This window comes from Acanthisitta chloris, unplaced genomic scaffold (genome assembly GCF_000695815.1).
Source record: "Acanthisitta chloris isolate BGI_N310 unplaced genomic scaffold, ASM69581v1 scaffold6274, whole genome shotgun sequence".
Classification (NCBI taxonomy): Eukaryota; Metazoa; Chordata; class Aves; order Passeriformes; family Acanthisittidae; genus Acanthisitta; species Acanthisitta chloris.
Genome location: NW_008667616.1, coordinates 127,326 through 135,067, shown reverse-complemented (window position 1 = coordinate 135,067; position 7,742 = coordinate 127,326).

Sequence of the window (7,742 nt, the reverse complement as noted above, 5' to 3'; positions counted from 1 at the left end):
GAACTATCTTCACATGTCACTGTGGTGGACTGGTTGGTTTAAAGAGCTGCTGCTCATTTCCATTGTCCATTCTTAAGAGACCATTTCTACTGATCACTGAGCAAAGGAAAATCAGGTCTTCTCTTCCAAAAGCTGATAAGATCTTTTATAGAATGAAATTTGCATTTAGCTGAATATGAATTTTGTAATGCTGTCCAGCTACAGCAGAATAATTTGCTTTTTCTTCCTCTCCACACCCAGCAAGCACACAGCCAGCAAGGGACCCTACCAAACCTTATCAACTTCTTGGAACAAATGAAGCAAAGCCGTGTCACTGTGTGGCTTTTGTGCTTAATAGAGAGATACTTCACAGGAGAAGTAAGAGTAGGTAAGGACACTATACCAGAAAGTCACTGTGCCATGGTTTTGGCCATATCAGCTATGTGAAAGAAAACCTTTTGTGCTTCTAAGTGATCTCCTTTGTGGATATTTACCAAGTGTTACCTTTACTCTTTGGCTTCACAGTCTTCTAATCTATCTCAGTATTCCCAAACTTTGAGAAAGGTCAAATCAGACCTAAAACCAGTTCCAAGTTTTAGGAGTTTGATGTAAAAACATAAGTAATGCCTGTTTTTAGAAGCAGCACTTGGGACCCAACTATTCTCATATTAGGACTGCTGTGGGGTTTACATGCTACATGGTCCAAATTCATTTAGAAGTGGCAAAGTTTGGATAGCTTGTGCCCAGTTTTCTGCTTGGATTAGATAACTAAAACAAGTGTGTAATGCAGGAACTCTTAAGTGGTGTTTTTTTTCTAAACAGTTAAAACATCATCCCTTTTAACTTGGTTCTGAATACACAATTTCACACACAGAAAACATTGTGCTCCCAGGTTGGAAGCCTCGGGGCATGGGCATCCTTGTGCACTTGTGTCCCACAGTGCTCATGAGAGCACCAAGAATCATCCTATCATCACTTTTTTGGAAAAGTTTATTCTTAATGCTATGTATGCCCAATTGTTTTGAAACAGCAACTTCTCCTCCTGTTGCTGTTTTCTCTGGACTGTAGCACAGATATTAATACAAAAGCTGCAGTAGGAGAAAACTGATCTTGTTCCTTATATACAGTGTATTTCCTTAGAAGCAGGTGCCTTTTGACATTGATCTGATTCACACTGTAACTGTGTTTTCCTCCTTCTCTGAAAAAACTCTGCTTTTTTTTTTCTCCCAAATCCTACCTGCCATCCTTACAGAATAGGAATTTAATAAAAAGCTAAACAAAGCAACCCTCCTGTGCCTCAAACAAATCCTAACTGCCAGTGGATGGAATGGACCCAGGCACTGACCAACTGGTCTGATGAAAGGTGAGCTCAAGACAGAGCACTGCATCCAATCAACCCCCAACTGGCATGAATTCTCATCACCTACATTCATGCAGTATTTGTTACACATGAACAGATGGGAAAGAAGTCCTGCCTTTTGCATGCTACAGTTCAACGTGCTTTGGGGCATTCACTGAAGTCAATGTGAGCAGTTTTTATCACGTGTGGGAAAACTGGCTAGGACAGCCAGTAACCAGGTGTCTGTTAACTGAAAGTACACATATAATGTTGTAACTAGGTGCATGTTACTGCACTTGAAAATGTAGTGTAGGGATATTGGGCCTTGGCAGCTGGTGATGAATTTGCTGATGTTCTAAGCACTCTTGACAGTTTTGCCTGTGCTTTCCAGGACAATTTCCAAACAACCTGAATCTGAAAAAAAGCAGAAAAGATCCAGGTTTCTGGTGGAAATATCAGCTCCAGGAGTGTGGCTCATCATGGAATGTCAGTGGTTTGGAGGTCAGGGGGGAAATATCAGCTCCAGGAGTGTGGCTCGTCATGGAATGTCAGTGGTTTGGCGGTCAGGGTTTTTTTTTATCTCTCCTTCCTTTTAGAACCTGTCTGTAATCTAAGGACTTGTATAAGAATGACTTGTAAACAAAGAGCTTGAATAAAAACAACTTCCAAGCTGTTTGATCAAGGGTCTCTTTGAACAAGGTTTCTCTTTGGTGTTGTGAGCAAAGAAAATTTCAAGCAAGCATGTGCTAAACCTTAAAAAATATTCAAAAATACTCTCATGCTGCCTTTCTTTTGATAAAAAGGTCTACAACCCAATAACTCTTTGCTGCTCAAGTCTCTCATCAGTATGTATTTTGTCTCTGTAGAAGGAAATTTCCAGCCTCTGGTATCAGAGCAAACAGAAGCTAAATTGAATTTATGTCTATCCTTTCATTATTTTATGATTCTTTTCACCTAAATCACTTGCATTTAAACTGCCTAGAATCTCTCCTACAAAGATCATTTGTATGATTTAGTATAGCAACACATAAAAGAACAAATGTATTTTATTTACTGTGTACATAAAATATAAACCCACATTTTACAGATTCTGGAATAATATTTAGTCACTATTTTGTTAATTAATTTTTTTAAAGGCTGCTATGCCCTTAGAAGAGGATAAAGGACAATTCTTGGTAAAGGGCAGGAAGACTATGCTCTTCAAAAACAGTTTGAGGAAATCTGAGTCTTTATCACCTCCTTAGTACCCTTGAGATTACTTATGAAAATCCACGAGCACACTCTTTTGCAAGTACCCAGAAACCCTTTGCAGGTATTTATCCAGGTAAAGTCCTTGACTGCAGTAACAGAACACCCCAGTAACCTGTGGGCAATAAAACCCAGAGCTCCTAATTCCTGTGTTTTCCTAGATTTCTCAGGGTACCCCTTGCTTCCATCTGCACCCCAGACCATTTGCCCTTCTTCTCATGCCCACCAGCCTGTATTGACGCTGAGATATTGACCCAGGTTGATTGTTTCACCAGTAAACTATCTGCTCTAATTAGAATAAAGACCAGTAAGGTACCTGGTTCTGATAAGGGCTGGGGCTTCATTAATCAACATCACTAACAGCACCAAAGTGACTCCCATGGAGCACAGCAGTGGAAAGACAAATGTTATGGTATTAAGTATATATACTTTTGCAAGCAAAATTGAGAATATCCTTATAATTCTTTCAACATTTGGCTGTTTTTGTATTAGGTTAATGCAACATACTCAACTATTTTGTGGGTACTCAAAATATTCTGTTCTATTTTTTTGGCTTGAAAAGAGGCAAAGAATATATAATTGCTATGTATATGGCTTGATTCTGCATCTTCTGGAATTCACAGGAAAATCTTTCCTTTGAATTCAATAGGTTTTGTGTTAAGGCTGCATTAATAAAGTTGGGCATCTGGACCTGGTCATTGCTGGAGATGGGAAAATGGAATAGATATTTGCTTGATCTTACACATCTTGCATGGTATGGCCACTCCTGACTTCAGTGTGTTTCAGTGGAAATAGCACTAATTTTAAGGTTCAAGCCAAAAGCTGCTTTACTTAAACTCTCTTTTTCAATATAGCTGGTTATCTAAATGTGAGAATGTTATGACTGGTTAATAAGCATTCAGAGTTTAAAAAAAATCAGGTTATTCTGATTCTATAGTTATTTTCTAACTATAGATTCCATGAGGCTTTTAGCAGCATTTTAAAGTTAATAATATTATTTCTTGCTCTTCATGGCTCCCTCCATAAGTTCAAATTCAGTCTATGATCATTACTGCTCTTCATGAGTATTAAATTGGCCATAATTTCTCATTCATTCATGTGAGAACCTCATAATCTAATGAAAGCTATTAAATTAGAGCTCAGTCCCATTGCATCTTAGCTGACAGCCTCATCATAAAGGAAATATATCAAATCAGCTAATGAGAGGAAATAATCAGATAGCTAAAAGGCTGTATGTAGATTGCATTGTTTGAAGCCTATTAAAAAGGTAGACCAATTTATGCCCCTTATACTCCATTATAATCCCTTAAATTCAAAAGTGTCTGACACTGAATACATTCACAAATTCCTATTTGAAAACTGCTATGGAAAGTTTCCATTGAGTCATTTAATCAGTGCTATCTAGTTCTTAGAGTAAGGAAGAAGGCACTAGAAAACCTGAGATTTTCCCCCAGCATCAGCATGTGTTGTCCAGCTTTTTCAGCCTTGTCTCTTTAGCTCTGGGGCTGCCCAGCAACCTGCCAACTCTGGCATGCAGCTTCAAGAACAGAGTCATCTTTGACAAAAAGCCATCTAAGGCATCTAAGGAGCCAAGTTTTCTGCTGAAATAGGCTGGGTGGCTCTACTGAGAGCTGTGAAAAATTAATGATTCTTGCCACATGGAAACCACTCTCCAGCCTTAATTGTTGCTGTCTTTTGTCAACCAAGTCGTTCTGATTTCAGATGTGTGTAGCCTTGGGGGCATGGAGGAGCTGCTGCATGAAACTCTTTGTGAGTTACCACTGTTTTGATACATAATATCATATAAAATTCATCTATTCCCTTCCTATATAGTTTGCTATAAAAATGGATTATAGAATTATGAAGGAAATAGATCCAAGTATCTAAACTATGCTTTAGCAACCAAGCTGAAAGCTGTAGTTCTGTGGTTTCCTTACAGGAACTCATACAAAGTGAAATAGCATTCCATCTTACCTCTGTGTTCATGATTAGATTATGCAAAAGAATCTGTGCCATGTAGCTGATGCAAAGAGTTGTTTCTTCTATTTGTACATGGGATTGGCTTCCAAAATGCACTTAAGGTAGAGTCACAGCTTCTCTTCACTAAAGCATGCTTGAAACTCCCACACCAGCAGGCTTTCTACACAGGAACATCTGATTCATATGGCAGTATAGTTGAGTTGTACTTGGTATATGCACATAAAATGAGAAAACTATGACCACATCCATCTAGAAATAAGCTCTGCCGTTTTTAGCTATCACATTGAATCATTAGGACAGGCTTTGCTATCTTTCTTAGCCTTCATAAGCCAGGGGGAAAAAACCACCTGAATGGCTCATCTCTCAGAATAAATTGCTCCATAAGGATGTGGTCTTTGGTTTGAAAAATATGGGCAGAATGCTGACACAAGTGGAAAGGAAACAATTGCCCCAGTGGGAAGCAGAGTGTGGGTGCCATGCATTGTGCTTTAGTGTCCCACACAGTAGCTGCAGCCTGCTTCAGACCAAGCAACTATTCACCCACTCTTGAGATACAGGACAAAAAGTTGGATGGAAAATAAAAGTCAGACACCTCCCCAATCCAAGCAAATTCAATCATAAAGGCCTGTGTGTTCAGCAGTAAGAAAATCTGGGCTGCAAAAAAATTAATTGCCTTTAAAATAAGGATGCAATACTAATATAATTAAAGATATCAGCTGCAATGAATCCTTGGACTTCTTGGTTATTTGACTGACTGGGAGCATTTTATCTTGAAATGTTTTTGTATAATGCACATTGATCAATTTAAACTGGGTAAGGCATTCACTGAAAGGATGATTGAATTTGTGTCACTGAGTGAGTGACACTAACATATTTCTGCCAATAATTGTGAAGAGTAATATTAAAGAATGCAGCAGAACAAAGTGCTCCTTTCTTAAGCCATAAGCCAGGACGTAAGCATAGAGAAATGGTTTGATGTCATATTGTGAGGCAAACGTTGCACTGACAACATTAGAGTCAAAAAAGTGCAAAAGAAAATACAGAGATGGCAGTATTTTTCAGACTAAAAAGGAACATGTCTGTGATAATTTGTCTTTTCCTTTGTCCTTCCTGTTACTAGGAAACAGTTTTTTTGTTATTCAAAATCAGGATCAGTTTCTTTCAAATCTCAAACATGAGAAATATTTTTCTGATTTAGGTGCTTTATACTTGCCTGCTCATCAGTGACACAGACTGCACTCTTGCTCATTTTCTGTCTCAGCTGGTGCAGGGTGCAAACAGGCATAGAGATGTCATCAGGGTGACCCAGTCTTGCTCCTGGTCACCAGTCTCCTTCATGGGAGAGCCAAGTAGCACCAGCTGGGGTTCCTGGTATAAACTGAGAGACTTGTGGGATACTGGACTTGTTTTTAAATGATATTTTATTAACTAAAACATCTGCAAATGTTTGTGAACACTTATACACCTTGAGGGGTGGGACAGGAGACCTGAACCATCTAACTACCAGCAAAGTCTGTTCAACTTCACATTCAAACCAGGCCTGGCAGCAAGAAACCCTTGGTTGGAAACACTTGTTTGCACAAGCTGCTACTATTAGCTATTGTTCTTACAGGATCACTCATTAATTCAGCATGAGTAATGGACAACACTCTTTTTCTGTATGTCTGCAGAAGATGTGAGAGGACAATGTCAACAAGAACTATATGAAATTAAAGAACTCGTGGAGAAACAAGATGACTCATGGGCAGTATAGGTGGAAGAGAAGAGCTTTCAAGACACATGGAAAAAAAAGTCAGTTGTGAAGAATGCCAACAAATTGCATCAGAGAGCATTTTGCAAACCAACACTTCAGATGTGTAAACATCTGCATAAATGTTAAGCAGCTCATCTTCTTAATACTCTAGCAAGCTTTTATCTTCCTTTGAAAGATAGAAACTTGAAATAAGTAGATGGATTGCCCAGTATGATAGATCAGGTCAGTGATATAGCTAGGAACAGAATGCAGCAATACTCATTTCCCTCTTTAAAACACAACAGAGCAAAGAATTGGTTTGGCTTTCTGCCTTTGCCTAATTTGAGCAAAGCTCAGCTGAGCCCTATCCATAAGGCCCACACTATACCCAGTGGAATTTGCTTCACCCACAAACATGATTAACTGTGGATGTCAGTATATATCATCTTATATAGGACCATTAAATATTTTTTATTACTTTTTTTTTAAACTTCTGTTTTGCACAAAGATCTTTACTGAGTTCTACCCTGGTGACATTGTAGATCTTCTTGCAAAATGACCAGTTCTCTTGTGGACAGATATTTTGCAAATACAACTCTTTAGCTGCTTCTAGGAGATACTTCAGTATCTCTTAAAAACCGTTTTGTTTTATTAAGAACTCACAGTGTCACATTTCCATACCACTGCAATTACCAGGTAACAATGTTTTTACATTTAAAATACCATTTCCAAGTTTATCATCTCACTCCATGACTTGTAAGTCTTCTGGATAAACATGTTTGAGATCTGTGATGGTATCCCTGGTGATGGTTGCCATAGTACTTCAAAGGATTTTACTTCTGCTCATTCCTCAAAAGCAAGACTGTGATTCTCTGTGGGAGGCCTAGAGTTGTACTAGTCTCAGATTTTATTTTCTTTGCTATTCTGCCCTCACTAGGGAATAAACTGCCCAGACATGCCTCTGTCATCTTTACTGTATTCCATCAACTCTGTTCAAAATGCATGTCGCAAATCATTTTCCTCCTTCTCTTAGCACCCTATTGCTCCTTATTTCTTTGGCTTCTACTTAGTTTTTATCTTAAGCACAGATTGTTTTCCATTAAAATTTCAGACTACGTTTTCTAACATCACACACAATACACCAAGTCTTAAAAATTTCAGTTGTGTTCAAACATACTTCAAGAGACTTAAAAATAGGAAACAGTAAAACTACTATGATGCAAATTGCATTGAATGCTATGCTGTCCACAGGAGCAAATACACCTGCCTCTGGCCAGTTCAGTCCCTCTCATTTTGATAAATACCTTCCCCAACATTTTTTTTAAACTAAAAGCTTTAGAAAAATTGCCAAATCCCATTTCTGTGAAATTACTGATATAACCACTATGTCAGAGGCCATGTCAAGTGGCAATTAGGTCCCAAAATATCTTGCTTATGTTCAAAGGTACTTTCAAGGAGTATCTT